Source organism: Balaenoptera ricei, chromosome 5, assembly GCF_028023285.1.
Source record: "Balaenoptera ricei isolate mBalRic1 chromosome 5, mBalRic1.hap2, whole genome shotgun sequence".
NCBI classification, from domain to species: domain Eukaryota; kingdom Metazoa; phylum Chordata; class Mammalia; order Artiodactyla; family Balaenopteridae; genus Balaenoptera; species Balaenoptera ricei.
In genome coordinates this window covers 112,637,384-112,665,000 of record NC_082643.1, presented here as the reverse complement: position 1 = coordinate 112,665,000, position 27,617 = coordinate 112,637,384, and the positions used below count along the sequence as shown (strand labels likewise).

At 40.5% G+C, this 27,617-nt stretch overlaps 1 protein-coding gene across 3 annotated transcripts in view; it reads left to right on the top strand.

Annotated features, from left to right (window-relative positions):
* The window catches only part of LOC132366073 (uncharacterized), a 92,919-nt gene that overhangs the window by 56,074 nt on the left and 9,228 nt on the right, over positions 1–27,617 (top strand). For all 3 annotated transcript variants that reach the window (XR_009503351.1, XR_009503352.1, XR_009503350.1), the window contains 2 exons: positions 25,080–25,197; positions 26,159–26,376. The gene's annotated coding sequence lies outside the window, so the exon portion shown is untranslated. The remainder of the gene's footprint in view (positions 1–25,079; positions 25,198–26,158; positions 26,377–27,617) is intronic.

The window sequence follows — 27,617 nt, the reverse complement described above, 5'->3', positions numbered from 1 at the left end:
CTACAGAGTGATTAATTGGCGGAAGCGTTTAGGTGAGTCTAGACAGTTGGTAAGAGTAATTATATTAACCCCTGGCCATCCCCCAACCCTCCTTAACCAATCCAATTTTTCTTTCCTTTGCTGGATCCAAACAGGATAAGGAACTTCCACAGGTGAATGTCCGTAGATGAATATTCATGTTTTGAGGGCTAGTCCACAGACTCTTGATGAGAAAAGCAGATTTTCAAATTTTTTACACGTTAACTGGTCAAGTTTTATACCATGAAACCTTCTCGGCTACAAATACAGATAGAGCTGCAGTGGGCCGGTCTATGAGTTGGCCTAAATGAGGCACTCATTCATTCAAAAACTATTTATTGAGAATCTACAATATGCCAACTACTATGCTAGGCATTGTGTAAAGCTATGAACAAAGTAGATCTAGATTCATCCTTTATTAAGCTTTGAATGCAATGCTTATAGAGATGGCAAGCAGGAAATTGTGGCCAAAGCTAGGAGGTACACAATGAGTATGGCACACAGAAATGCAGAAGGGAGAGAGTTATGCCCATGTAGCAGTGGGAGGGGAAAGTAAGAGACACAGAAGCAGAGACAGAGAGTGGCAAAGACATGGTAACATTGGGACTCTAGAATGGGCACCCCACAAGCATACTGATGAGATGATGGCAATGTATCTGGGTTGGAAAAACTTCATTGGTTTCTAAAGGACCACCCAGTTCCCAAACTCCACTGTTTCTGAAAGCTGGCTCTGCTGTAGGCCCTGTATGTCTGTGTCTTTGGGGTCTAAGATCCTGGTTTCTTATTTCCTGGTGTATTATTATGATTATGATTTTACAACAATCCTTCATTAAGTAAGGAAACTTGTGATGAATTCTTTTTCATTTTAAAGTTGATTAACACAGAGATTTGAACATGGAATTAAATTCTCACTTTTAACTGGTAAGGAAACTGAGGCCCAATGAAGCAAAGTGATTTTCTGGTGAAGAGAAAACCCTGACGCCAAATTCACAACATTTAAGATCTCTCAAGAGCAAACACTAACAACCTTAATTACTGTGAGGAGGCCTAGAAACAAGGAACAAGGATATTTCTTGGGTAGCCAGCATCCTAAACTGGCCTTCTATATAGTTTCCAAACATACTAGACTCATTATGTACGTTTTACTAAATTTGCACTGGTCTAATCCACATTTATCAGTGCCATTCTAATCTTCGTATTTATTCTCTTGTTTTGTTTTGTTCTACTCCATATTTTTTTAAGCCAATAGCATCAACATCACCTGGGAACTTGTTAAAAATGTAAATTATAGGGCCCATCCCAAGGCTACTGAATCAGAAGCTCAGGGGTTGGTGCTCAGCAGTTTGTTTCGATAAGCCCTCTGGTTGATTCTGATGGCATTTTAGTGTTTGGAAATTACTGCTGTAGGCTAAGAAAATGCCAGGATTCACTTGCAGCAAATGTTCAGAGTGTTCCTACAGACTCCCATGGAAAAGTTTTTAAAAGAAGAAACACTATAACCTTTGAAAAAGTAATCTCTCTGTTTGATGCTTACTAGGCCTATTTTGCTGTTGTTGTTGATAACAATGATGTGCGTTTGTACCTGTGGGTGTGTTTCTGTTCTAAGTACATCAATTCCAGTGGTGTGGTAGGAAATGTTTAACAACTGGCTCTCTGGAAAAAGAAAAGGAAAGACCTCATTTATAGGATTTGCTTATTTCTGTCATGTAAACACTCCCACCGTGGCCAGCTTCAATGTACCACCATGACATCACTGAAAATGGAGCTGGGGAGAGATCTGGAGTCAGGAAGAGATGATCATAGTCAACTCTCAAAAGTACTGGCTCTGCCCATCAATTTTTTTTTTAATTGAAGTATGGTTGATTTACAATGTTGTGTTAGTTTCAGGTATACAGCAAAGTGGTTCAGTTATCTATCTATCTATCTATCTATTCTTTTTCAGATTTTTTTCCCTTACAGATTATTTCAAAATATTGAGTATAGCTCCCTGTGCTATACAGTAGGTCCTTATTGGTTATCTGTTTTATATATAGTAGTGTGTACATGTTAATCCCCAAATCCTAATTTATCCCTCCCCGCCTTTCCCCTTTGGTAACCATAAGTTTGTTGTCTATGTCTGTCTACAGATATTTTGATTCTACATAAAAAGCATAAAACCCAGGACATAGCTGTACTTACATGTTTGGTGAATGAATTCTGAGAGGAAACTAAAGACATAGAGCTGGAATTTTATCTTTTAGGTAGGGAAAAATTTAGTGTGATTGAAGCCTTTAATTAGCATCTCAAACAATTCTTCCTTGATTTTAATGACTCTCACAAAAGTAATTACAGAAAGAAAACTGAAATTAAACATGTATTTATTTAAAATATATTCTTTAAATAGCTCTCTTTATTATCCACTGCAACAAATCAGGCAATTTAAATACAGGGCATTTTCAACATAGCACTTTATGGCAATAAAACACTTTGCAAATCAATTTTATGGTTCGTCTCTGCAACCTCAAGAGGTAATAGCTATGAGCTCCCTATTTTTACGATGAAGAAAGTAAGGCATGAATAGATCTGCAAACTTTCACATAGTGCGTTCATAGAAAAACTGGGATTAGGAGTTGAGTCCTGGAATTTCCCAGCCACAGTTTTTTAGGTTATATTTTCTGAAATGCGAATAATTAAAAATGAGACTTTAATTGTATTTGGTCTACAGGAGTGGCTAAGATTTCTGTACCAGACTAAGGTTCACCCTGATGCTTGCCATCCCCCCCACTTTTTAAAAAAATATTTTATTTATTTATTTGGCTGTGTTGGGTCTTCATCGTGGCATGTGGGATCTTTAGTTGCCGCATGTGGGATCTAGTTCCCTGACCAGGGATCAAACCTGGGCCCCCTGCATTGGGAGCTTGGAGTCTTAGCTACTGGACCACCAGAGAAGTCCCCTGCCACCCCCTTCTTGCCAGCCCTGACTTCCCATAGTCCCTGCTGAGAAGCACCTTGGAGGACCAGTTTCCTGCAATATTCCTAAACCCATCCATCCTCCAAACCATAGCTGGCTGGATTAGAGCTGGACACCAGATCCACAGGTGGCCAATCAGTGGGTTGGCCTGTGACCTAAACAAAACAAGACAATCATACTCCTCTGCTCCAGAACTTGGAATAACGAAGGATGAGAAAATTAGCATGGGAACTGAAAGTTAAAACTTACAATGTAAAGGTATGCTGGAAAGGCCATGGTGGATTGTGGGTAAACGGAAGTTATGAGATAGCAAAAAGAGTAGAACGTTTTGCTTAGAGAATAGATACAGTGATCAGATTAGGAAGCAAGTAGAGAAAAGAGAATAAATAAATGTTCAGGAAAAAAAATACATAAGAAACAGACCATGTAACAAACAACTGGAGAGGGGGTGAGATGGAGACAGTAGTCCGTTCGTAGGGCTGCGGCAGTGCCTGACAGCTTTCCAGGTTCTATCCACATACATATGTATAAGTTCTGTTGCACGGCACTGGAGCTCTGCATTAGTGACTTAGCCCAGAGGGGGTTTGCAGTCTTCAGGTAACAAGAAGTCTGGAGGCAGGTGCTCAGGGCTGGAGCGGCGGCTCCACATTATGACATGCTGGGCTCCTCCAGGTTTCCTCTTCACCATTATTTTTTATTTTAAATAAATTTATTTATTTATGTATTTATTTTTGGCTGCATTGGGTCTTCGTCGTTGGGTCTTCACTGCTGTGCTCGGGCTTTCTCTAGTTGCGGTGAGTGGGGGCTACTCTTCGTTGCAGTGCGTGGGCTTCTCATTGCAGTGGCTTCTCTCGTTGAGGAGCATGGGCTCCAGGGTGTGCAGGCTTCAGTAGTTGTGGCATGCAGGCTCAGTAGTTGTGGTACGCGAGCTCTAGAGCACAGCCTCAGTAGTTGTGACACACGGGCTTAGTTGCTCTGCAGCATCAGGGTCTTCCCGGACGAGCGATCAAACCTGTGTCCCCTGCATTGGCAGGTGGATTCTTAACCACTGAGCCACCAGGGAAGCCCCTCTTCACCATTCTTGACATGCAGCTTTCATCCTGATATTTACCATCTCATGGCCTCTGGCATCACATCCATTTCCATGCCTGCGGAAGGAAATGGTGAAGAGAAATGTGTTTTCCATATGTAAGAATCAGGAATTCAAAACTTCTGCTTTTATTTTATTGGCCTGAACAGTAACATGGACTCCTGGCCGCAAAAAGGATAGGAAATAGAGTGTCTCTCTCTCTCTCTTTCTCTCTCCCCGTCCCTCTCTCTCTCTCCTCCCCCCTCCCTTCCTTCCTCCCTCCCTTCCTTCCCTCCTTCCTTCCTTCCTTCCTTCTCTTTTTCTAGCTTAGCACATTGCTTCCAAGGACAAAATTGGGAGTCCAGTTTACAAGGAAGAAGGGGAGAATAGGGTAAGCAACTAGCAGTGTCTGCCCCAGTATTGTTATACCTAGACCCCTACCATTTGGGTAACTTGAGTCGGTCTTAAACTAAATTAGACCCAGCATGGAGGTAAGAGGTGCTTGGTTGGTCCAGGGGGAGTATTTTGGCCATCAGCCATCATAAATCTGCTGTCTCCTACTTTAAGCAAATATAGCTGACCTGTCCAGAAGAGTGATATCTTGATTTAAAGCACTTAGGAAAAAACCCCAAAACATTAACTGCTAACAACAATATGGTTTGTTAACAAGTTATGTCAAACTAATGTCATGATTTAAAAAAAGTTTTTTGGATTAGATCGAAAAGACGGGGAAATGCTATAGATATAGTATCTTGCTTTCGGTAATGCATTTCATAAACTCACTTGACGTCATTGCAAAATGATGGAGACATTTAACTTGATGGTGGTAGAGTATCTGAACTTAAAGTTGGTTAAATATATTTACCCATTATGTTGACAAATGGATTAATATTAACCCAACAAGAAGTCTTTAGAGGTGAACCAATAGACTCTGCCCTTGACTTTGTCCTGTTCAGTATTTCTGATGGTGGCTGGAAGAAGAGAGAGACATTCACTGACCCAAAGTTGAACGATAGCTGTTACAATGGATAATGGAATAAAAATACATGGATAGAATGGCCTTAGGTTCAAAGGAATCAGTCACACAAATACAGCAGAGAGGGGCTCTGGCTTAATAGCAGCAGTTTGTGGGAGAAAACACTTACAAGGACTACATTCAATCCAAGTCAACTGTCATGATACACAGCTTGCTTGCCCCTCTCTCCCTTTATCTACCTCACTTAGCATATCCACAACCCAGGTGAAATCCAATTCTTACTACACTGCGCTTGGACTTGTGCATCTGAAAGTGGCTGGAAAAAAATACAACCACATTGGAAGTCCTCATTTCAAATTCATGACCAAATAGGCCCTCAGTACTGCCAGTCCTAGAACTGTATAAATGCTCATGGCGCACTAGGACTTTTTACTGTTCCACTCTGCTGAAGGAACACTTCACACATTCTCCTCTCTCCTCAAATCCTCAGCATCTCCTCCCTTATCCTCCTTTTTAGCTGATGCTCAGGGCTTGTACTGAGATGGGAAAATTGAAGCAATAAAGAGAGAACTTCCACAGATTCCGCACCACCGTGTCTCCCCACCCACCAGCATCCCCACCCACCTACTCTTGCAACAGAATTATCTACAGCGCACGCCTCTATTTGTGCACTGGATCCCACCCTTCTTGCCTCCACAGAGACATTGCCCAAGCAATTCTCCCTTCTTCATCTCTATCACCAATTATTCTTTCTCTGTTGGGTAATTCCCATCAACTTTGAGATGAGCTATTATTCTGTGAACTCTTCTAGCCCATGTGATCTGGGAATTGTTCCCCTTCCTCCTTTTCCATGGTTGTTTCCCTGGCCTTGGAGAGTTTCCTCTTCATAGACACGTGCTGATCGGTCCTCAGCTGAGGCCCCTCTAGAAGGAACACCTGCAGATCTCCAGAGCTTTTTCTCTGTGCAGCTTCTCAGCTCAGCAATTCTGCTCTGTGCCTTGCACTGCCTTGGCCTCCCGGAATTCTCACCTCTGTCTTCTCAACTCAGGAGAACCTCTGAGGTCTATCTGGTTTCTCTCTCCACATGCCATGGCCAGGAACTTTTTTTAGGCAATAAACTGGGTCAGGGATCACTGTCCCTTGCTGCTTGTTTTTCAATGTCTGAAACTGTTATTTCATGTATTTTGTCCAGGTTTTTAAGTGTTTAAGGAGGGAGGGTAAATCCAGTCTCTAATATCACGGCTGGAAGCAGAGGAAATGGGACTTGTGCCTGGAGCACATCCCCTCAGCATCTCTTGTCTGGGTCAGCACTGGTGTCTAGGTGGGTAAATCCAATTCTCAGTCCTTGCTGTACTTGGCCTGTGGGCAGCACTTGGTGCATTCGATTGCTCTCTTTCCCTTGACGCATTCTGTCCCTTTGGCTTTCAGGACAGCGTATTTCTTTATCTTCCTCTATTGCACTGGCTGCTCCCTTTCGGTCTCCTTTCCTGGTTTCCACTTTCCTCCCTCAACCTCCTGGTCCTTGGGCTCACTCCTTCCCCAGTCACTCCGGGCTGATCTCATCTAGTCCCTGAGATGTGCCCGTGCTCACGAGCCACATTTTGTTTTGGGAGCATGCCACGTGCATCTGCACCCTGCACTACTGCAACACTGTTTTCCTGATATAGCTATGCATAGTTAACTCCCTCACTTTGAGTCTTTGCTCAAATACCACCTTCTCAAAGAGGTCTACCCTGATGAAGCTGTGTAATATAGCACCCTTCCTGACCCTCCTGATCACCAGTCCTCCACATGCTCACGGCAGGGACAGGATCAACAGCTGCTGAATGAAAGAGTAAATAATGGCTGTTAAGAAAGCAAATGCAGTTTTTGGCTACTTTAGTAGAATCACAGTTTCCGAGCAAAGGAATGTGTAGTCTCATTGTGCTCTGGAGTAAGGATAAGAGTTAAAATTTTGGAGCACTTACTATGTGCTTTATATACAAGATTATACCACATATTCACAGCAACATTATAAAGTAGGTCTCTGTTCAGTGAAGAAAAAGGGACATAGAAAGTTCAAGTCGGGACTTCCCTGGTGGTCCAGTGGTTAAGACTCCGTGCTTCCATTGCAGGGGGCATGGGTTCAATCCCTGGTAAAAAAAAAAAAAAAAAACTTTAAGCCAATTTCCCCCATTTACACAGCTAAGAGCTGGTAGAACCAGGATTCAAACTCAAGCAATTGACTCCAGAACCCATATTTTTAACCATTCACTAGAGCCAGAGTGTATCTAAAGCAGAGTGACTGGATTCCAGAAACCATGTCGTGTGACAGAAGGCTGAAGGAACTGGTATTTTCCTCAGATAAGAGAACATTTATGAGAGCATGACATTTTCCTAGTGTGTGAAGTGGTGAGGTGGAAGGATGAAATTTTCATATTGGTGTAGAAGGGGAAACCTAGAGCTTGTCATAGAGACAGCACAGAGAAGCAGATTTTAGACTAATATTAAGAAAGAACTTTGTAACCATAGAGTTGCACTGAATTAATATGTTCTGCTATTCAAAGTGACTACTTCCTTATCACAAAAGTTTATGCAGACTTGGATGACCATCTCTCGGGGATAAAGTTCCTCAGGTAGAAAGTTGTCTTTCTAACTTGCAGATTTTGTGATTCACCTGTCCTTTACCTTAGACACCCAGGACAGTACCAGGGAAGGACAGTGTGAGACTGCTTCACCAGTGTGGGAAAAAGAGAAGCAATGAATTCCCGTTCACACCCACCTCCATTCCACAGGCAACCTGGAGATGAGGGAGGGAGCATTGTTGTTTCCTAAAGGTAAAATTGTGTTCCCAATAGGAATGCAGTGGGATTAAACTCACATTCCATTGTCCTTTGCCCTTATTTGGAAAAGGGCACATGTTAATTGGACTCACAGGAAAACTCATTGTTGCTCAGGCTGGAAGGAGCATGATTAAACGAATCATCTAGCTTAATTTGAAAGGTACTCAAGGAGACACTTCTGACTAGATGTGTCAAAAGAGGGCATCTCTGGAGGGTGAATGAGTAGGAAAGGGTTGGAAGGATGGTGTTGAAGCCAGAATGGGAAGCTTAGAGAACCAAACCCCAAATTTTCCTACTTCACAAATCTCCAGAGTGCTGGACCTACTCTGTTCCTTATTCTTAGTCCAGCATGGCATGAGTACTGGTCAGATCTGGGTTCTAATCGTTACTGGTTGTGCGACTGGGGACTAGACATTTCATTAGCCCCTGAGTCTCAGTTTCAGCTTGTTGATCACCACCCACCTCAAAGGTTTGTTTTCAGGATGAGAGAGCATAGGGACAAAGCTAAGTGTGGTTTCATTGTTCAAAAATGTTAGTTCCCTTCCCACTTCTGCATCCAGGGAAGGGAATCTTCTAGAATTGTGCTGCTCAAAGGGTAATTCCCAGACTGTTACTAGTCCTTGAACTGTTTGTTACCGGTTAGAGATGAGATTAGCAGCTTGATCTAGGCCATACATTAGGTGCACTGCTTCTTTCATCCAGGAAACCTACTGAAAAAAACAAAGTCAGCTGAACTGAACGGTGTTTAGTGACCTAGTCCTTATGTTCTGTGCAAGTGCCTCATCTCACTGTGGACCCGTAACAAATACTCCATGGGCCAGCACTTGCAGTAGCACTGTATCCAGTGACTTATAATAAATATTAAGGACATAGTGAGAAGGACCTAGAAGCATAACTGCCTGGGTTCAAATACTGATTCCACTGCTTAGTGATTCTGGGCAAGTTACTTATCTCCTTATGCTTCAATAACCTCATCTGTCAAGTGGGCATATGAATTGTACCTCTGAATTCATTTGTGTGTAACCTTTAGAACAGAGACTGGCACAAAGTAAGTACATGTAAGATTTTGCTATTCTTATTATTATTATTGGGGAAACTTTAAAAGTAAGTTTTGGTCTTATAAGAACTAAGGCGGTTTGTTTTCACTCTATTATAGATTACGTACCCTTTTGTGGATCTTTATTTTTTTGTCCTTATTCTTCTTTTTCCTCCCTCCCTCCTTTCCTTCCTTCCTTCCTTCCTCCTCTTTTCTCCCCTCCTCCTTTGCCTCTTTCCCCCTCCCCACTCCTCTCTTTCTCCTGTTGAAATAGATGACATCATGACTTTTTCTGCTAGTGCTAAAATTATATTGAGCCCTTGGTGAATTCACTCATCAATGTTAATAATATTTTGGAAGCTTGGCTTGTAGAGTGTTGTGACTTAAAGTGCTTATCCTGGGAAAGAGGATCTCTACATCATTTTTTTAAGGGAAGAGTAAGAGGTTTTGTGGTTTCCCTAAGGGAAGCAGATATACTGACCTCTCTCATTCCCTTTGATTAGGATGGTGATCTCTGTTCTTTTGACACTGCTCACCTGACACCAGCTCTTCTCCATATACATAAAAACCACCAGGGACCATCTTCTGTGAGTTGGTTCCAAGAATAACAAGTACATTTTCACATTTGTAAAATAATAACACACAAGGAGTTAAACACTTTTGTTAAAAAGTAAAGCAATTCTGCAGTGTTTTAGGGCAGTCAGAGTGCATAGCCTTGTGTATATGTGTACATTTCTGCTAGATATTTCAACTTGCTAATTCCATATTCTTCCCCATGGTCAGCTGTGAATAATACCTATCTCTGCCATTTAGTCAGTTTCTTAGACAACCTATTTTTATATATTGCCATCTTGGAACAAGACTTCAGTTACTTGGTTTGGTTTATTTTTCCTGTGTATGTGTGCCATTTGGATGACATTGTCCTAAATTTTAATTCTTTCTTGTTTTCATTCTGTAAGTGATTGAAGAATCAGCATTGCATTATTTGGGGACATTATTTGTAGAATAAGAAAAAGCATTCACCAAATGTCCCCACTCCACCTGTATCTTTCCCTATCATGTGAGGCAGAGATTTGAACTCTACTCTAGGGAGTTCTCACAAATAAGTTGATTCTTATAATGACATCACTGGACTTGACAACAGACATCATCAAGCCATCTTAACAATGACTCTGCGTACATTTTTAGAGAAAATGGAGTTGTCAATGTGCCAGCTGTCACTCTTCCGCTTTATTTTCTTCATTCCCACATCTGATCTATAGGAACTTCTACCTACACTCAAAGAAATGGCACTTTATCCTACTAATAAGTGTGCTTTGTGGGGTCACTTCCAATCTTGCCCTTCACACCAATCCCTTACTGTTGTTATAGGGCTAATTTTCAAGTTTTAGAAGCTGACAGGAAGTTATTGGAATAGATTTTTGCTGCTTTTTGAAATAGGCTCTGCTGGCTTCTCATGAACTTTAGCTTTAATGATGTTGCAAACATGATCACTAAGCAACTAAATACTTTTTAAGAGTCTGCTCATTGGACTCTCAAAACCACACATTTCTATGATTCCTGGTAATAATTCAAACTAATGTTAGAATCCAGAGTACCTGAGAAGCAAAACAAGACAATTTTAATGATGAAGGATAATGTTAGAAAACTATACTCATTTGGAAGTTATGTCTTAATTTCTATTCATATGCCTTCACAGAAGGTTCAGGTGAGGCCCAGGAAAGAAGTAGAAATAATCCTTTTTTATAAAATAAGTTTTTTTCCATGTGTGAAATGAAGATAGCGCTTGCTCATGAGTTGAAAGTGCTTTGAGTCTTCCTCACTGTAGGGACCCTAGGAGTATCTGTCTTCCAAATGGAAAACTACGATAATTGAGGCACTACATTAAAGAACATATTGGCTGTGCTCTGAGCGGAAGATCTGGTTTGACTCTTTAGCACAGTTGCACCCATCAGACAATTGCTGAGACCTTGATACCTCTCTCCCCCACATATCTCCCCTACCCTCCACCGCCCGCAGTTCAATCTGTCCCCAGGTCTTGATGACACTAACACATCTATTTCTTGAACGCATTCCCTTTGCTCCTCTCCAATTCTGCACCTTAGTCCAGGTCATGGTTATCTCCAACCTGGGTAGTTGCAATGGCTTCTAACTGATCCCTCTGTCTCTAACCCTCGCTCCATACTGAGGCAAGAGTATTCTTGGGAAATGCAAATCTGTGCCACTGAGCCTGTTTAAAGCCTCTAGACTCCTCCTCACTGCCTTGGGGCGGGGGTGGGGGGGGGGGGGAAGTCCAGGTGTCTTAATTTGCTTAAAAAAACCTTCCAGACCTGGCCATTGTAATTCTTCCAACATTATCACTAACCACTCTGCTTCTTCCATTGAGCTCTTTTTAATTCTTCAGGCTCACTTTGCATTCTCACATACGGTTTCCTCTGACAGGACCATTCTGTCCCCACTTTTCACCCATTGAACTCTCTTTCAGGTCTCAGCTGAAAGGCTACTTTATCATGGAGGCAGACCCTCTCTTAGATGCCTTGCTATGATGTTTTTCTTACATGTTATAGTCGCTACTAGACTATAAGCTTCATGAGGACTAGCTCTCACCTACTTCGTACCTAACCCAAGTGCCCAACACATCAGAAGTGTTCAACAAATACTCGTTAAATGAATGAGTAAAATGATTTGCACATTGCCTGGCATATAGTTAGCATGTGATGAATGGCAGCTCTCTGCATCTACATCTATGTCACTATCAATGCACATATACACATGCATGTGGCATGGTCAGTATTAATAAAATAGTCTTGCTGTATATAATAGACTCTCAATGAAGACTGTGGTAGGAGGGATACAGTCTATTTATTTACTGAAATTATTGCAAGTGTGTAAATTGGCTCTCCACAGAAACTGGAAAATAATCTTATAAATACACACATTCCAGTGCTGCTAAGACTTAAATCTGAATGAGCTTTCTGTGCAGGAGAGGTGGTAGAAGAGTACATGTGTGGTGAAATTTTAGTAGCCAGTATTATTTGAACGTACACAGATGTTACGGTGAGCAAATGTTTAAGTTATTACTATTTAACAAGTACACTTAGTACTGAGAGCTCACATTGAGGCTGGGTACAGTGGATCGGTTTTTGTTTTGAATTTTTGAATTTTATTTATTTTTTTTATACAGCAGGTTCTTATTAGTTATCCATTTTATACATATTAGTGTATATATGTCAATCCCAATCTCCCAATTCATCACATCACCACCCCTACCCCGCCACTGTGCCCCCTTGGTGTCCATACGTTTGTTCTCTACATCTGTGTCTCTATTTCTGCCCTGCAAACCGGTTCCTCTGTGGCACAGTGTATCATTTAAAAGGCGATGTCGTTCTTTGCCAGGCAGAGTTACATGTTCTGATGCAGGAAGGGATGGAACGGGTTTAGGTTTTGTTAAACCTTAGCTTTACTACAAAGCTCTTCCTGGCTCCCTGGTATATGTTGGAAGTTCATGGCATTAAAGGTGAAGACGATGGTACAGTGAGAGGTGAAGAGGAGTGTGAAGTAAGTGAACGGACTGAACCGACTAACCCTCGGCAGCTGGCTTCCAGTTGCTACTTGCTCTCCAAAGGAAACAGTGGTATGCACGAGGAAAAACAAATCAGGGAGTTAGAAAAATGTGATCGTGACATTTGCGTCACTTTCCATGATTGAAATGTTGAGAACTGAAAAGTGACTTTCCCAGCCAATTTCTCATTGATAAGCTCTGTTCCAGGAATAGCTAAGCCCAATGGAGTCAAGGAATGTAATCCCTTTCCTTTATTACATTCTGATCTCAGCGTCAGCGGAACAAAAGGTATACGTTCAGAGGTTCTGTAAGTCCGCAGTATGTTTTCTCCAAGGCATTACCCGCCCCCCCCACCCCCGTCCTGGAACCGCACAGCTTGCAAGATCCTAGTTCTCCGACCAGGGATGGAACCTGGGCTCCCGGCATTGGAAGCTCGCTCAGAGCCTTAATCACTGGACCGTCAGGGAGTTCCCCTGGCATACCCACTTTTACCTCTCAAATAGAGAAATATATGTTTTCTTTTTTAAAAATTAGAATTGGAAAGATTTCCAAAGGTCAATGTATATCCGAACTGGATCAATATCATTATTGAGTCATTCTCTTGAGGTCAATCAAAACCTCTCAATTGGACACGCTCTTTAAAGGTTTTACTCTAAAGGAGATGAGTGTGCTGTAAGTATCTGCTCTCCACGGCTCTGCCGTATTAATTCTGTGTCATATTAATTCTGCGTTCATAGATGTGATACATCTTGCTCGAGTCTGTCTGCTGGCTCCTACTGTTCTCCTGTATCGTAATTATTCTAATGGCGTGGTATACTATTCTTATATGTGGTTTCAGCACTGTTAAGAGATGTGAAAAAGATGTCCTTTCAGAAATCCGTAACGTATGATCAAAATGAATAAAGTTAGCATACCCGATACCTAACTTGATGACCTAACTCTGGTTCCTAAATGACAGACACATGGTGCTGAGAGGTGTAGAAGTCAACTTTCTTTCTCTTCTCGTCTTGAGTTCTGCATTGAAAGAGTTGAACAGTTGTTTTATTTTTAATTAATTAACTAATTAGTTATATTTATTTATTTTTGGCTGCATTGGGTCTTCCTTGCTGCGCGCAGGCTTTCTCTAGTTGCAGCGAGCGGGGGCAACTCTTCATGCAGTGTGTGGGCTTCTCATTTTGGTGGCTTCTCTTTTTGCGGAGCAGGGCCTCTAGGTGCGCGGGCTTCAGTAGTTGTGGTGTGTGGACTCTAGAGTGCAGGCTCAGTAGTTGTGGCGCACGGGCTTAGTTGCTCTGCAGCATGTGGGATCTTCCCGGACCAGGGTTCGAACCTGTGTCCCCTGCAATGGCAGGCAGATTCTTAACCACTGTGCCACCAGGGAAGCCCCCAGATTACTGTTTTAAAAAGCTGTTTTAAAACACACACACATACATAACAGCATTTGTTTGTAACAGGGGTAATCATGGAACAAGGAAAGTATTCCAAGATGTATGAATGACTTGCTCACTGTACCCCAACAGTGACCCGATTGGAACTCACATCACCCTGTTCCGTTCTGCCGCACTGGGGCTTTGCATATGGATCCACAGCTGGGGCCTGGGTGATTCTCCACTCACCAAGGACACTTTTTAGACCCTGAAGGAATTTCGCCTCATGAGGTTAGCTAAGCCCACTCTTTGACTTTAGACAAAAGGTTTGAGATTATGTAAAATATCTTTATGTAGTACCTTTCTTCCAAAGAGTTAAAGTTGTTTTTTTTAACATATGTCATATTCATTTCCTCCTATTAATGATCTGATGAAAAGATAAACATGTTTTAAAATATAATTTAAACATCAAAGCAAAATCCCCTAAGGATTTATATATTTTCAAAATATATTAGGTATTAAAATAATAGTATGTTAAATTTTAAAAATTAAAAAGAACAAAAAATAATAGTATGTTAATATGCATATTATACAAAAGCATTTTCTTTCCTACTATAGGGAAAAGAGCATATACTCATGACATATATAGTTATACTTACTTTTTATTTTTGAGTAGTAGACAATTTACTGAAAGGATGTTTATATAAATTTTAACTGTGAATACCTCTCTTCTTTTATCATTCTTTTTTGGGGGGGGGTTTACTTTAAAAATAACATCCAAAAGTAATAAAAAATACAAAACAACAACAAAGAAAAACAAATTAAAAAATGAATAAAGAAAAATTTAAAAAATGGATAAAAACAACATCCACACCCAATGATTTGAATAAGAAAACAATTCCTAAGAATACGAGTAATGGCTGTGCATCGTCCAGCACAGCTGTTATTTTATTAAATTTCACAATTTTAAAGAGACACCGTCATCCTGGGACATATGATGCACACGTGCATGGTGTATAGCTGTTCTAGAAGGAGTCAAGGCAAATCCCATTTTTATGGCTCCAGTTTTTAAATCCCAGGAAGACTTTACAGAAGGAGACTGACAAGAGGGACAGGTGGATATTGGCTCCAACTTGGTGACAAGTTTTCAACCTCAGCTGCATTCTTACAACAGGGGAGTGAAGAGCAGCTGGTAGCCTGGGAGCCACTCTTCTACAGATGGAATTCTTGCGGCGGAGAGAAGAATGTCCTCTCTGGCTCCCCAGCTTTATGAACAAAGAGCACAACTTAAAAGAGGTTGAACCTACTGTTTGATCTAAATGGTGCTTTATTCTGCCTTCCCTCTCTCCCATCTTTTGTATTATAGTCTTAGTGATTTGTGTTTAGAAAAGAATATAAAGTTTCCCCATTTATAGTTAGTCAATGATTTCTCTAAATTCAGTATGTTCTTCTAAAGACCCACCCCTCACATTTGGGAGGTTTGGGGCAAGAATATAAATAAGGCCCACCCATCATATATCTAAATACTCATCAGTTAGAAATCAAATTAACACACTGTTAAACAGGAGATGTTCTTTCCGCTAACCTGGACTTGCCTACCAGAGTAGGGACATGTAAAGGAAATCAGTCCCCTTCTTCTCCCATCACTGGCTCTGTTCCATATAGCCAAGGGCTTCATGTGCACATGGTACGGACGCCCCAAATCACATGTCTAGGCTCCATCCACACCTCCTTGCCGAGAGCTGCCCCTTGGTCACCTTAGGCCTAGAAACTCTAGAAACAGATTGAGGACTATTTGGGCTGGGAGTTCTGTGGTCCTAGAGTTCAGAAAGTGGTCCAGAGGGTAAGCTCAGGCTCTGAGGGGGCACATCCCTTCACCTGCAGTAGGGAGAGGGTAGGTCTGGAAGAGAGCCGGAGAGTGGCCCTCGTCAGCATGAAGCTTGGGACAAGGGCCCTTTTACCTGGGTCTAAGGACAGTACTTTTCTTTGAAACCTCAAAGTCTATAATATTGTTCCCTCTATGTCCAGACGGGGAGGAAGACATTGTGGCTGACTTCTAAGTTCTCCATTTAATTAAGAATGGTTAAAGCCAGTAATTATTTAGCTAGTGTTTATGGCCCATCTGCTCTCAAACTGGGAACGATTTCAGTAGAGACAAGGTAAACTCTTTACTGCTGCACATAAAATATGAAATCCGGTGGTTCAACATGGAGATCACTCTTCCCCTGCACTTCTATAGGCTTCAGAAGGGTGACAGCAAATGTGGACTGACCTCCTCATAGTTCATTATATTTGACAGGACTTTGGTCTGAAAGGTAAATGGCATCCATTATTCTAATCCTATAAATAAGGGAACCTGGAAAACACTTTCACTTTATGGTTACTTCAAATACACAATAAACTAGGAAAGCAGCCAGTAGTAGATGCAAGAGTTCTACTGGTGCTTAGAAATCAGTGAAATACAGGTTGAGACAGAACACGGAACCAAAAAGATCTGAATGACGTTGCCTCTCGGTATATCTAATAGAAATTTAAAAGGAGGAGCAGGGGGAGGAATCCCCATTTGCATTTTTCAGAGAATCACCCATAAATTAGTGGTGTGATGTAGGTGAAAAACCCCGCATAGTGTTAGTAGGAAAGCTAATGCTACATAGATTTTTACTGTAAGGTCCAGGGGGATCCAGCCAAGTGGAAAAATAGCTGAGTTATGGTGGAAACCAGTCACCTTGTTAAAACTGAACAAGCAGATGTTTAGGAAAAGAATAGCATGAGAGACTTGTTTCTTGCCTGCTGAACACAAGCATTCACTGTGAACACAGAGAAAAGAAATCTTTGGGACAAGTATAGAGGATGATAAAAATTGGTGGATTTGAATGTTTAAAAACTAACCTATGTCACAAGTCCATTCTGGGTTTCACGATATAGTCAAGGAGAGCTACATTTTGAGCTACAATTATGCTACATTCCTTAGAACAAACTTAGTTGAGGTGTTTGTCTCAGTACGGAGTCTATAGCAATTCAGACTAGGATAAGTCTGCATAGATGGAGGATATATTCACTTTTCCTATATAATTATTTTCCCCTAAAGAAGAGTGAATTAGACTAAAAAGAGTGGATACAGATCACTCTCATTCCCAAATAAAAACCTTTGGTGATTGTTGTGACAGTGAATAAGAGAGGTTCAGAGTAAAAGATCATAGATCTTGACTTTAAAAGAATAGTATTTACCAAAAATACTCATAAAATTTGATCTGAAAAATATAAAGAGTATTTACATTCATAAAAATGAAATAAATACTCATGAGTGGCTTCCTGTTGCTTTGGGGATAAAAACCCAGGCCCCTCCCTGCCTACCCAGCCTCATCTTCCAAATGTCTCTGCTCTGCTCTGATCGCATTGTTACCTAACCTTCTCTTTGTCCCTCCAACACCACACCTTTCTCTCTCACTCACAGTGTCTGATTTGCTTCCTTCTCTTACCTAAACCCTTCTCTTTCCAGTCTCAACTTCAGTGTTATTTTCCCAGGGACCTTTCTCCATTTACCAGTCTGGTTAGGGCTTCTATTGGACACTTCCATGAAACACCGTAGCTTTCTTTCTGTGCAGAAATAAAAATTTCTATCATAGGATGATCCTGGCCTTTTCCCTCTCAACTGCTAAAGAGTGTGCTAGTTTGTTTGTTCCACTCTCACACCTTGCAGGGGGATTTTGAGATACTGTGGGGGGAAAGTGGAAGTGGAGAAGATACCAGGGAGGTGAGAAATGGGGAACAAAGCAGAAATAAAGGACTGATGTGGCCTCAGGCTGGGGGCTGAGATGTTTTGTGGTTTCAAGGAGTGAGGCAAGTGACGAGGAGAGGGAATTCGTGGATGTGTTGCTGAATATAAGTATTTCTTCCCTGGAGTTACCTGTTAGTTCCTGGACTACGTTCTTTGCAGCAAGGCTGAGACTGGATCACACGTGTCCTGGTGTGAGCAACATTTCTTGCTGTGTACAGTTGTGTAATTGCTTTATGCTTTTCTCTTCCTCCCTACCCCCAAGACCACAGGGCAGGGCTCATGTCTGTGTTCTTCAGAGCTAAGTCCCCAGTGCCTAGGATAGGGTCTGGCCCATGGTAAACACTCAGTAAGTGATAACCGAATGGACAAACGAATACATGAACGTGTCAATCCATTCTGTTTTAGATTTCTAATCTCTAAATATCACCCTTAGCCTCAGTGACAAAATTATGCTCTACTCAGCCAAAGTTCTCTAGAAGATATTCTGAGCTGGTTTCCAAATGCCTGTCATTAGAAACTTTTAAAATAAGCTATTTTTTCCTCACCACATTTCTATGACATTAAAAGGTGCAGGGATTGAATATTAACATGATTCTTGTAATTGAAATGAAACTCACCCAATACTCATATTCTTTTCAAAGCATTAAAATATTTGCTGAAAGAATCCTATCTTGGTGCACTTGTTAGCTAAGAGTTTCTCTCTATTGAAGAACAAGACAAAGCCAGTGAATGTACCTAATGCTGCCACTTACTGAGAACTTACTGTAGGCTTAGCAGTGTGGTATTGCTATCCACAGGCTACATCATTTGAACACATAAACAATATTTTGAGGTAGGTGTTAGTTCCTGATTTTTACCAATGAGGAAACTAAGTCTGAGTGGCTTGCCCAGGCCTCCTAAGTTAGAAAATAGTGGAGCTGGGATTCAAACCTAGGCCTGCTGAGTCCAAAGTTTAATGCTGGTGAGAGGCAACATTCATTTTTTAATTTTGAGGAATTAGCTACCTAACTGATTAAGAGTTTAGTTGACTTGTAATTATAACAGCAAATCAGAGTTCACAGTCTTGCTCTGCTTCTCTTTTCCAGAGATCACCTCCCTCATCCTGCCTCCAATCCACACTGTCAATTCTGGAACTTCCCTGCTATTTACTACATGGCTAGATAAAGACAATGCATAGTTAATGTACTTCCCAAGGAGCCTTATGTTAGTTGAGTAACTTGACAGAAGTCCAAAACAGCACAAAAAATCCACTTTCAGCCAGGAATTTTTGGTTGTCAATTTAGTATACTAACTAGTCCTCTGGCTTCTGCAATTTCATCCTCTGTGTTATTAGTTCTCTGTGTTTATCTAGATCATCTAGAAATTTTTCTCCCCATTGAAAGGATCACCCTATCCTCTTTTTAAAGACTTATGGAACAAAATATATATATTGAGGGCAGCCAAAAATTGGTCCTAGGAAAAAAATTGTTTATTGTTGTATGTACACACACACACAGAGTCAGTTCTTGTTATTTGTGGTAGCTGTGTTCAGTAAAACTCTGAGTTAGTGAACACTGAACCTAAGGGAAATATAGGGCCAGGTTCCTGTGAGCCTCTGGTCACATTTTCATCAACCAATCAATACAGAACTTTGTTTTACGTGTGTTTCTATTTAAAGATGCTTTATTTAATATGAAATTGACTTATTAACTTTGAACAATTTACCTTCACCCAGTAGTCAAGGGTTTGATTTCTTTTCACACTGTTTGGTTTTCTTTTGATATGCACAATGAAACAAATGTTAAGAAATCTCAGACAGGCGAGTTTTAATGTTTGGGATAGAAAAAGTAAGCAAATGACTAGGGGAAATGTGCTGGTAGCATGAGTGGCCTGGAGATTTGGAGGAAGGAGGCCTGAGTAGGAATTTTTCACATGAATTATCACATTTTCCATATTTGACCCTCACCATCACTCAGTGGCTTAGCTAGAAAATAGATTATCTCTTTTTAAAAAGATTTATTTGAAAACAACACAAAACTGAGGCCCAGATAGGGTTAAGTAACTTACTAAGACAAAATGGCTCAGTAGGCTAGGCCAAGAACAGGAAACACTAGATTTTCCCCATAATTATTGCATGGGTAAGGGTAGACCACTCTGCTATCTGTGGTTCGTTTCCTTTTCCTCCTTGTGGTGTAAAAGAGTCTGAGAAGCATACATTGAAAAGTTCTAGAAATCCCTTAAAAAAAACTTTGCATAAAATATTAGTAACTTAGCTTTCTAGTCCTTTGGCTTAAGTCAAGACTCAGCTGAGGCTTATATTTCTTTCTGTCACCCGAGGTAAAAGCAATGAGAAAGGCAGGAGGCGACCTAGGAAAGAGCGATGTTGAGGAGGAGAGTCAGATGGAAGCAGGGCTGGAGTGTGCTCAGACAGCCTCACCCGCTTCCAAGAATCTCTGTTCCTTCTGATGCTTGAACTCTCCTGGTAGTGTGATCAGCCATTCCTGTTCGTCTGGGACTTGGTGGGGGGGATTCCCAGGATATCGGGCTTTTAGCGCTAAAACCAGGGGAGTCCTGAGCAAATCAGGATGAGCCAGTCACCCTTCTCTCTCTCTCTCTCTCTTTTTTTTTACACAAGCTAGTTTTCAGTTTTCTCTCCATCTTTAGAAAAGATCACTGTTTCTTCATTAAGAACCGCATTCAATTGCGGTTGACTTGCATTTAGGGGCCATTGTATGAAAAACACGTATCTTAGATAACAGACTCATGCTCAGTAAGGTGAGATGCTCACAGTATAAGAGAGTGTCAAGAACAGAATATGGGGCTTCCCTGGTGGTGCAGTGGTTGAGAATCCGCCTGCCAATGCAGGGGACACGGGTTTGAGCCCTGGTCTGGGAAGATCCCACATGCCGCGGAGCAACTGGGCCCGTGAGCCACAACTACTGAATCTGCATTTCTGGAGCCTGTGCTCTGCAACAAGAGAGGCCGCGACAGTGAGAGGCCCGTGCACCACGATGAAGAGTGGCCCCCGCTCGCCGCAACTAGAGAAAGCCCTCGAACAGAAACGAAGACCCAACACAGCCAAAAATAAATAAATTAATTAATTAATTTAAAAAAAAAAAGAACAGAATATGTCCTAAGAAATAGCAGATCTTACCGTAGCTCAAGCTTACATGGGGTTACAAATTCATTGAGAGGAACAGCCAGAGAACTGCAGGCATTGTTTAAATTATTTATCTTTTTACCATCCCCACTCCTTACTCCACAAGCGTGTATAATTAAATTCACATAATTTAAATCCCTCTACTGAAAAAGGCATCTGGATGTAGAAGACTGATCTAGCAGTCAAAGACCTCAGGGAATGTGAAGAGCGGCTTGGAGGTGAGCAGTTGTTAAAAACAAGTGTGACACACATAAGATAGGAAACTTCCAATCACAGTTTTGGCTGAAGCTCCAAAGCTGAGAATAAAACAGTACATGCCCAGTCACAACCATGCACCAAGGTAGATACTGAATTGTCTCTTCAGGACATGCTACATGATGGAGGTCAAAGAAGCTAGGAGAAAAGATATTTGGCGAGAGCCTTGTGGTATGAGTAACCAGTACTCCTGTGGGCAAAGGGAGCGGGTGTATTTGGGTTGTACACATTCATGCCGTAATCTACATGAGAGAGGCTACAATGAGCCCACCTGGAAACTTGACTCCTGACCCCTGGAGTTGAGGATGCATGTGTGCTGATACTGACACACAGCTGAGAAGACTAAAAGGAAGAACCATGTACTTTCACTGACTGCAAGGAAAGGATGCCTGAGTTTTCCTTTGAAGCAAGTGAAGCCATTGGGATTGGGGACAGGGGAAAGGGGGACAGACTCAGCCTGGAGCCAAGTGAAAAGTCATCTTGCCAAGAGGACTAGCTAGAGGGTTATGGAACCCCAACAGAGAGAGTCTGGAGTGTACTGCCAAATGCTCAGGGGATTAGAGTTGGGGTTATTAGTGACCAGCAGAGAAAAAGGCCCCTTCCTTTTAAAAATGTAGACTTCTGAGAAAACTTCAAAACCACTCTGCTAGAGAAAGTTCCATCTGTAATCAACTGCCAAGCTCAGAGTGTTCCAGTGTCAGATAACAATGGCACCAGCCATCATAACCATCACTGTGGGCTTTCCCATAATACCCTCTTCCCTTGGTGTAGACCTTGGAAATGTCAGGGGTGCTGACAGGATGCTGGGATAGAAGAAGGTGAAATTAGGAGGGAGAATAAAAGCTGACACTTACCATTTTCTCCCACTCTGTCCACCACACAAAGCCTTCCAGGTCTAAAGGGTTTTGAACTGGTAGAGGAAAGTCTCTATGTTAGATAAAAGTTGGAAATTTTGATGATTTCACACTACTGGATATCTTAACTATTCAAAAATAACTTCTTGGGGCAGACAGTGATTGGAGCCATGAAGAAAATGATGGAAAAGTTATAGGACCAGTTCACAATTTCATCCAAAGGATAGGAAGAAACTAGTTCTTAGATTGGATTTTTAAAGGGACTGTGTATGTGTGTGTGTGTGTCGAGAGTGACAGAAAAAGAGAGAGAGAGAGTGAGCTCTACCTAGTTCGGCCTGTTTAACAGCAGTTGGTGTTTACATTGTGCTTATTACGTGCCTGGCACTGTTCTGTTTCATGGGATAAATCATTTAATGCTCACAGCAACTCTATGAAACAGGAACTATTATTTCTCTGATTTTGCAGATGAGGAACTTGAGGCCCGGAGAGGTTAAGGAATTTGCCCAGGTCACACACCCAATAAGTAGAGAAGTTGGGGTTAAAACCCAGATGTATAGCTTAGGAGTTCATACTCCTAATCACCGAACACTTTGCTTGTTCTCTGAGAAAATGCTTACAAAAAGATGCTGTGGGACGCACAGGAAAAGGGTTTGTGAATGAGCAAGTTAGAGCAATGGTCTGGAAGCACCTCTTATGAAGTAGGAGGACGCCAATGGCCAGCACCTTGGAACTCCAACTGGAACTTGAGTGCAAGGTTATTGTGGGGCTGCTGTAGGTTTTCACCCCCAGAGGACTCTCAGTAGACCTGGGATGGGGGGCTGCCACTTCTGGCCAACAGGGAAGACTTCCTTAGACATGGGTCCATTGAAGGGCTTTCTTTCTGAATATCACCTATTCTATTTTTTCCCCCTTTGAATTATTTGCCTCCGCTCTGGCCCCCACTGTCTGAGCTCCTTTCTCTCCTGAGTCATCAGAGTGCTAACATTCAAAGCCATTATTTCATTATGACTCTCCTTCAACTCCAAGACTGAACCTAAAAGCTTTTCTGATTAAGTAAGTACTAAGTACCATATTTCATGCATAACGCTCACCTTTGCATACAAGGACTCCAGACATCACAGTTCCAGAATGTGCCCCAAACTATTTGATCTGATTAATTATTCTAATAAAGATGTGTTTCCATAATGAATTAGACATAATGGAGAATATATGAATGAAAAATTCTGTAGATACATTATTGCAGAGTTAAAATTTTCCAACCTTGAAAGTCAATGAATACAAAGTCATAGTTTTCATGAACTCTATTACTCTCTCACACTTTTTATATCACTACAATATAATGAAAATTATTTCATTGCATTCATGCAAAATTTAATGTCAAAATAATGAGGTTGCACTGAGGCTTACTGCAGGAAAACTAAGAAACTTGAATCCTCTTTTCTTTGTCCATTCATTCTGGCCATACCACCTAAAGTGCCCTACCCCATCCGGCTAGTCAGCTGTGAGAAGAAGGTGTCAGGAAATAGTGAGGAATCAGAGAAAGAAAGGAGTGTTGGGAAGTCAACTCAAAGTCACCCAGGAGGGGGCTGGGTTCTCCTTCTTTTCCACTCTAATCTCGCATCTTCCAACTTGGAGTTGAATTCTTAAAAGAGTAAAACTTGGATAGGTTCAATATGAAATTCAAGTCTTTCTAAATTAATTTTTATTTTTATCAAACTAACATATGTACATAGTTAAAATGCAAAGGATATAAAATCCCACATAACACTCTAAACTGAGTCTAAAATAATTCAGTTGGTTATAATATGGGGTGGCAGTATTGTGAAGGTAGTAAAATAATAAGGATGAGTCTAGAACAGAGCATAGGAACCAGTCACCAATTCATTCCATTATATTGGAATTCATGTTATTGGGAGGTGTGTCATCAATGGGTTTTCCCATAGTTTAAAAATTCATAAGTACAAGCAGCAATTCCCCCCATGCCCTTTCATACCCCTAGTTCCAGAGTGTAGACCTAATCTTCAACATCTTGAGCTGTTCCTGCTGGTATTGACGTTTACATCCTAATATTTTGGGGTAAATCAGGTCAAATTATTGTGATATCTGAATATTACTCACTGAACAGTTAAGTAATATACCAAAATTTTGGTTTCTTTTTGCATAATGTCTTTTATGAACTTTTACTTATTCAGTTTATTATATATTTATCCTCAATTCTTTCCACATGAGCCATGAGATCTGCCTTATATAAATTTCATTTTCCAAATGCACAAATATATCAGAATATCATCTCTTTATCATGTAAAGTTTAAGTTTACCTTCAGGGTGGCAGTGAATCAACACCAGGTTTGCTGCGCTCTGGTGTTACACCAAAAAATGAATGAGAAAACAACAGAGACTGGTCAGCTTTAGAGTCTTATTCCATCAAATGATTGAGAAAACTCTACTGCTTGCTGTAGATTTTTACTACCTTAGACGAATTACTCTATATTTTTAGTTTTTGAAAACAGAATAAATATTAAATTCTAGACTTGAAAGAGACTTCATTCATTCATTTGTTTTTTTTAAACAGATGTTTTCATCCGGTATTTTCCAACACTTATTCAACTATTTTTGATCTACCAAAATGGCAATTTCATGTGAGCCAAAGAGCTGCTGTATGTCTGGCACGCTACTAAGTGCGTAGTCAGAATAGTCTTATCCAGTCCCTCACCTTACAAATGAGAAGGGAAAACAAAGCTGGCTTGTAAAGTCCATCGATAAAGCTGTTATAAGAACAATAAAGAATAATACATTTCTAAGAGCTAAACAAAAATATGATTGTTAGCATGTGCATTGGAGGTGTAGTTTTACTTCCTGCGGATTTACAGTTCCTATGGCACTGTTTATTTTCCTGGTACTTTACTGCTCTAAATTTGAATATGTTGCTGAAGTCCTATGTCATAGGTACTTTAAAAAAATTTAAAAACCTCCCTAAAGTGTAAACAAATAAAAACATTATACAGTGGGAGAATCTGAAAACCTGCCTATTTATTTTCATGTTAAGGTGGAAAAATCTTTAGCCTCCTGGGTAAATATTCATTATCTTAATTGACTTCTGGCTGGTTAAGTCTTCAGAAGGGTAAAAAAAATAGTCTGTGGGTAAAATACATTTGCTGGAAACTACAGGACTGGAACGAAAGCAACATCTGAATTTCACTCTGAAACCAGAAAATCGAATACGGTAGTAATGATTTCGTCATGCTGCTTTTTCCAGGCATGATCAATAAAAGCGGGGAAGTCAAGTCCTACTTTGAAAACTGGAGTTCCATAAAGAATAAAGTATAAGAGCTGAAAAAGAAATCAGAGCTACATTAATTTGGAAGCACACGCTGGTAAGAGAAAGTCCAAACAGAGGAGTGTGAAGAGGAATGGAAAGAAACAAAACTGTTCCATTAAAAAGGTGTTTAAAGGGCTTATTCTCCCTCAGTGCGCATGCATATAAATTCCATTAGTGTTAATAGGACCTAACTGCATGACTCATGGGGAGGATAGAGTGACTTGTGTATATGTGGTTAAATGAAGTCTAGAAAAAGTCAATTAAAAACCACAGATGATAGTTCAGGAGTCTAACAGACTTACAGGTATCTGCAAGAAAGGCGTTTAATTTTAATCAATGGAATAATGCATTTTTCTTTTGCTAAAGACAGAAGTTATAAAAATGGCAAAGGGAAAATAAACCCAAATTTAGTTCTCAAAATCATTGCTTAAAGTTAAGGGATGTATTCTTGCTCTCCAGATGGTAAAATTTATCCCTTGTGAAGGATTTATAATTTGCCTTCAAATTGGAATACTGAGTTATGTAAGGAATTCAAACCATTGTCCATTTTTCCTAGCCTTCACAGTCAGAAAGAAGAGAGAGAAAGAGGGGAGAGAAAGAGAGAGAGAGAAAGAGAGAGAGACAGAGACTCATTTACACAGAAACAAAACTCTGGCTTTTGACTATTTATAAAAGGGAGCATAATCAAACCAGACTTTAAAGAAAATGCATAATGGTACACAAACTAGTAGATGGAAATCTCTTAATCAAGGGAGAAATTATTTCTGGAAGAAAACTTGCAATCACTTTGCTGTAGTTCAAGTGAACAATAAAGTTCTTTATCCAGAAGAGATAGAAAACTAAAGGTGTTTTTCTTTCTACTGATACATATATCAATAGAAAAAAGTCAGGGGTTACAAATAAAGGTTTTCTTTTTGAGTATTTACTACTTCTGTCTTATAAGCCGTATGTTATTTGAAACCAGGCATACTGTAATCCTTTACTTTAGTCCTCATATTTCTGCTTGTATTAAATAGGTGCTCAAACATTTAAATAAAGAAGAATAAGTGAACACGAAGAGGGGGATTGGAAGAAAAAAGTCTTACCTGAAGTGTTTTCTTTGAAGTGTCTTATCTTTCCTCTGCTTTTGGAAAAAGTTGAATTTAGCACTGAGAAATGCTTCAGACAAATTGAATACATAAGAATTGACGTGATCTCTTTTCTAGTAAAAGGAACTACGTTTAAGAAGAAGAACGTGAGTGAAGTCTCTTTTGGTTAAGTTTAATAAGAAGCAGATCTTAGAGGGACTTGATATCATGCACTTGCATTAAGCTTTAATCCTTCACTCTATACCTCCAATAGTATGGTACTGAAGTCATACTTCCTGTTGTAAAGCGGTAAGTCTCTAATATTGCTATCTCCTTCCCATTCACTTTATTTTTCATCATTTAAAAGGGTTCTTTATATTTTAGGATCTAACACAGCAATACTTTTGAAATAGAAGGTTTATAAAATTTGCACATTCACAGCACTGGCACCAGATGTACATACATGTCTGTGACTGTTTAATCAACCAGCTCCAAGTTAGGAAAAGTTAAATATGGAAAGTCTAAGAAGATTATGTGGTGTGTAATGTCATTTCTTTACTGATAGTGCATGTAAGGTAGTACCAGAAATAGAAGGGTGAATTTAGTTTTAATGTAAATACTAATTAGCACAGTGAAGTTGCTAAGATGGGGCTACTGGGAGCGCAGGGATAGAGGGTGGAATGGGAAGCGGAAAATTGTCTCAGTGGAGTGGGAGGTGGGTGGGTTATGCACCACAAATTAAAAGGGGATTAAGCAGGGCTTTGCAATACCAAGAGTTGGGAAGGATGCGGAGCACCTGGACCTCCCATACACAGATGGTGGGAGTGTCAGTTGTTGTGACCACTTTGAAAATGGTGTAGCAGTATCTTTTAAAGCTGAACACTTGCAAAGCGTATGAACCAGCCATCTCCTAGATACATGCGCAACAGAAATGCACAGAAATTCACCTAAAGACTCGGGCAAGTATATAATAGAAACTATACCTGTAATAGCCAAAAAACTGGATCCAACCTAAATATGAATCAGTTGGAAAGTGAATAAATAAATTGTGTTACATTCAAGCAAAGAAATACATACGGTAACAGGAATAAATATGGATACCACGTGTAACAATATGAATGAGTCTCACAAACATAGCATTGAGCAAAGCAGTCGGGGGAAAGACAAGTCTGTACTGTTTGATTCCATTTATAGAAAGTTAAAAAGAAGCAAGTCGGTCTAAACTATTAGGTTGCAGTTCTCTCCTGGGGAATGGCAGAGGGAATTGTGGCTGTTTCTTAATCGGGGCACAGGTTACCCAGCTGTGTTCACTTTGTGAGCAGTTATGGAGCTGTACACTTATGATTTGTGCAGTTTTCTATTTTTGGATGCATGTTAACCTTCAATAAAAAATTTACCCTTGTCCTCA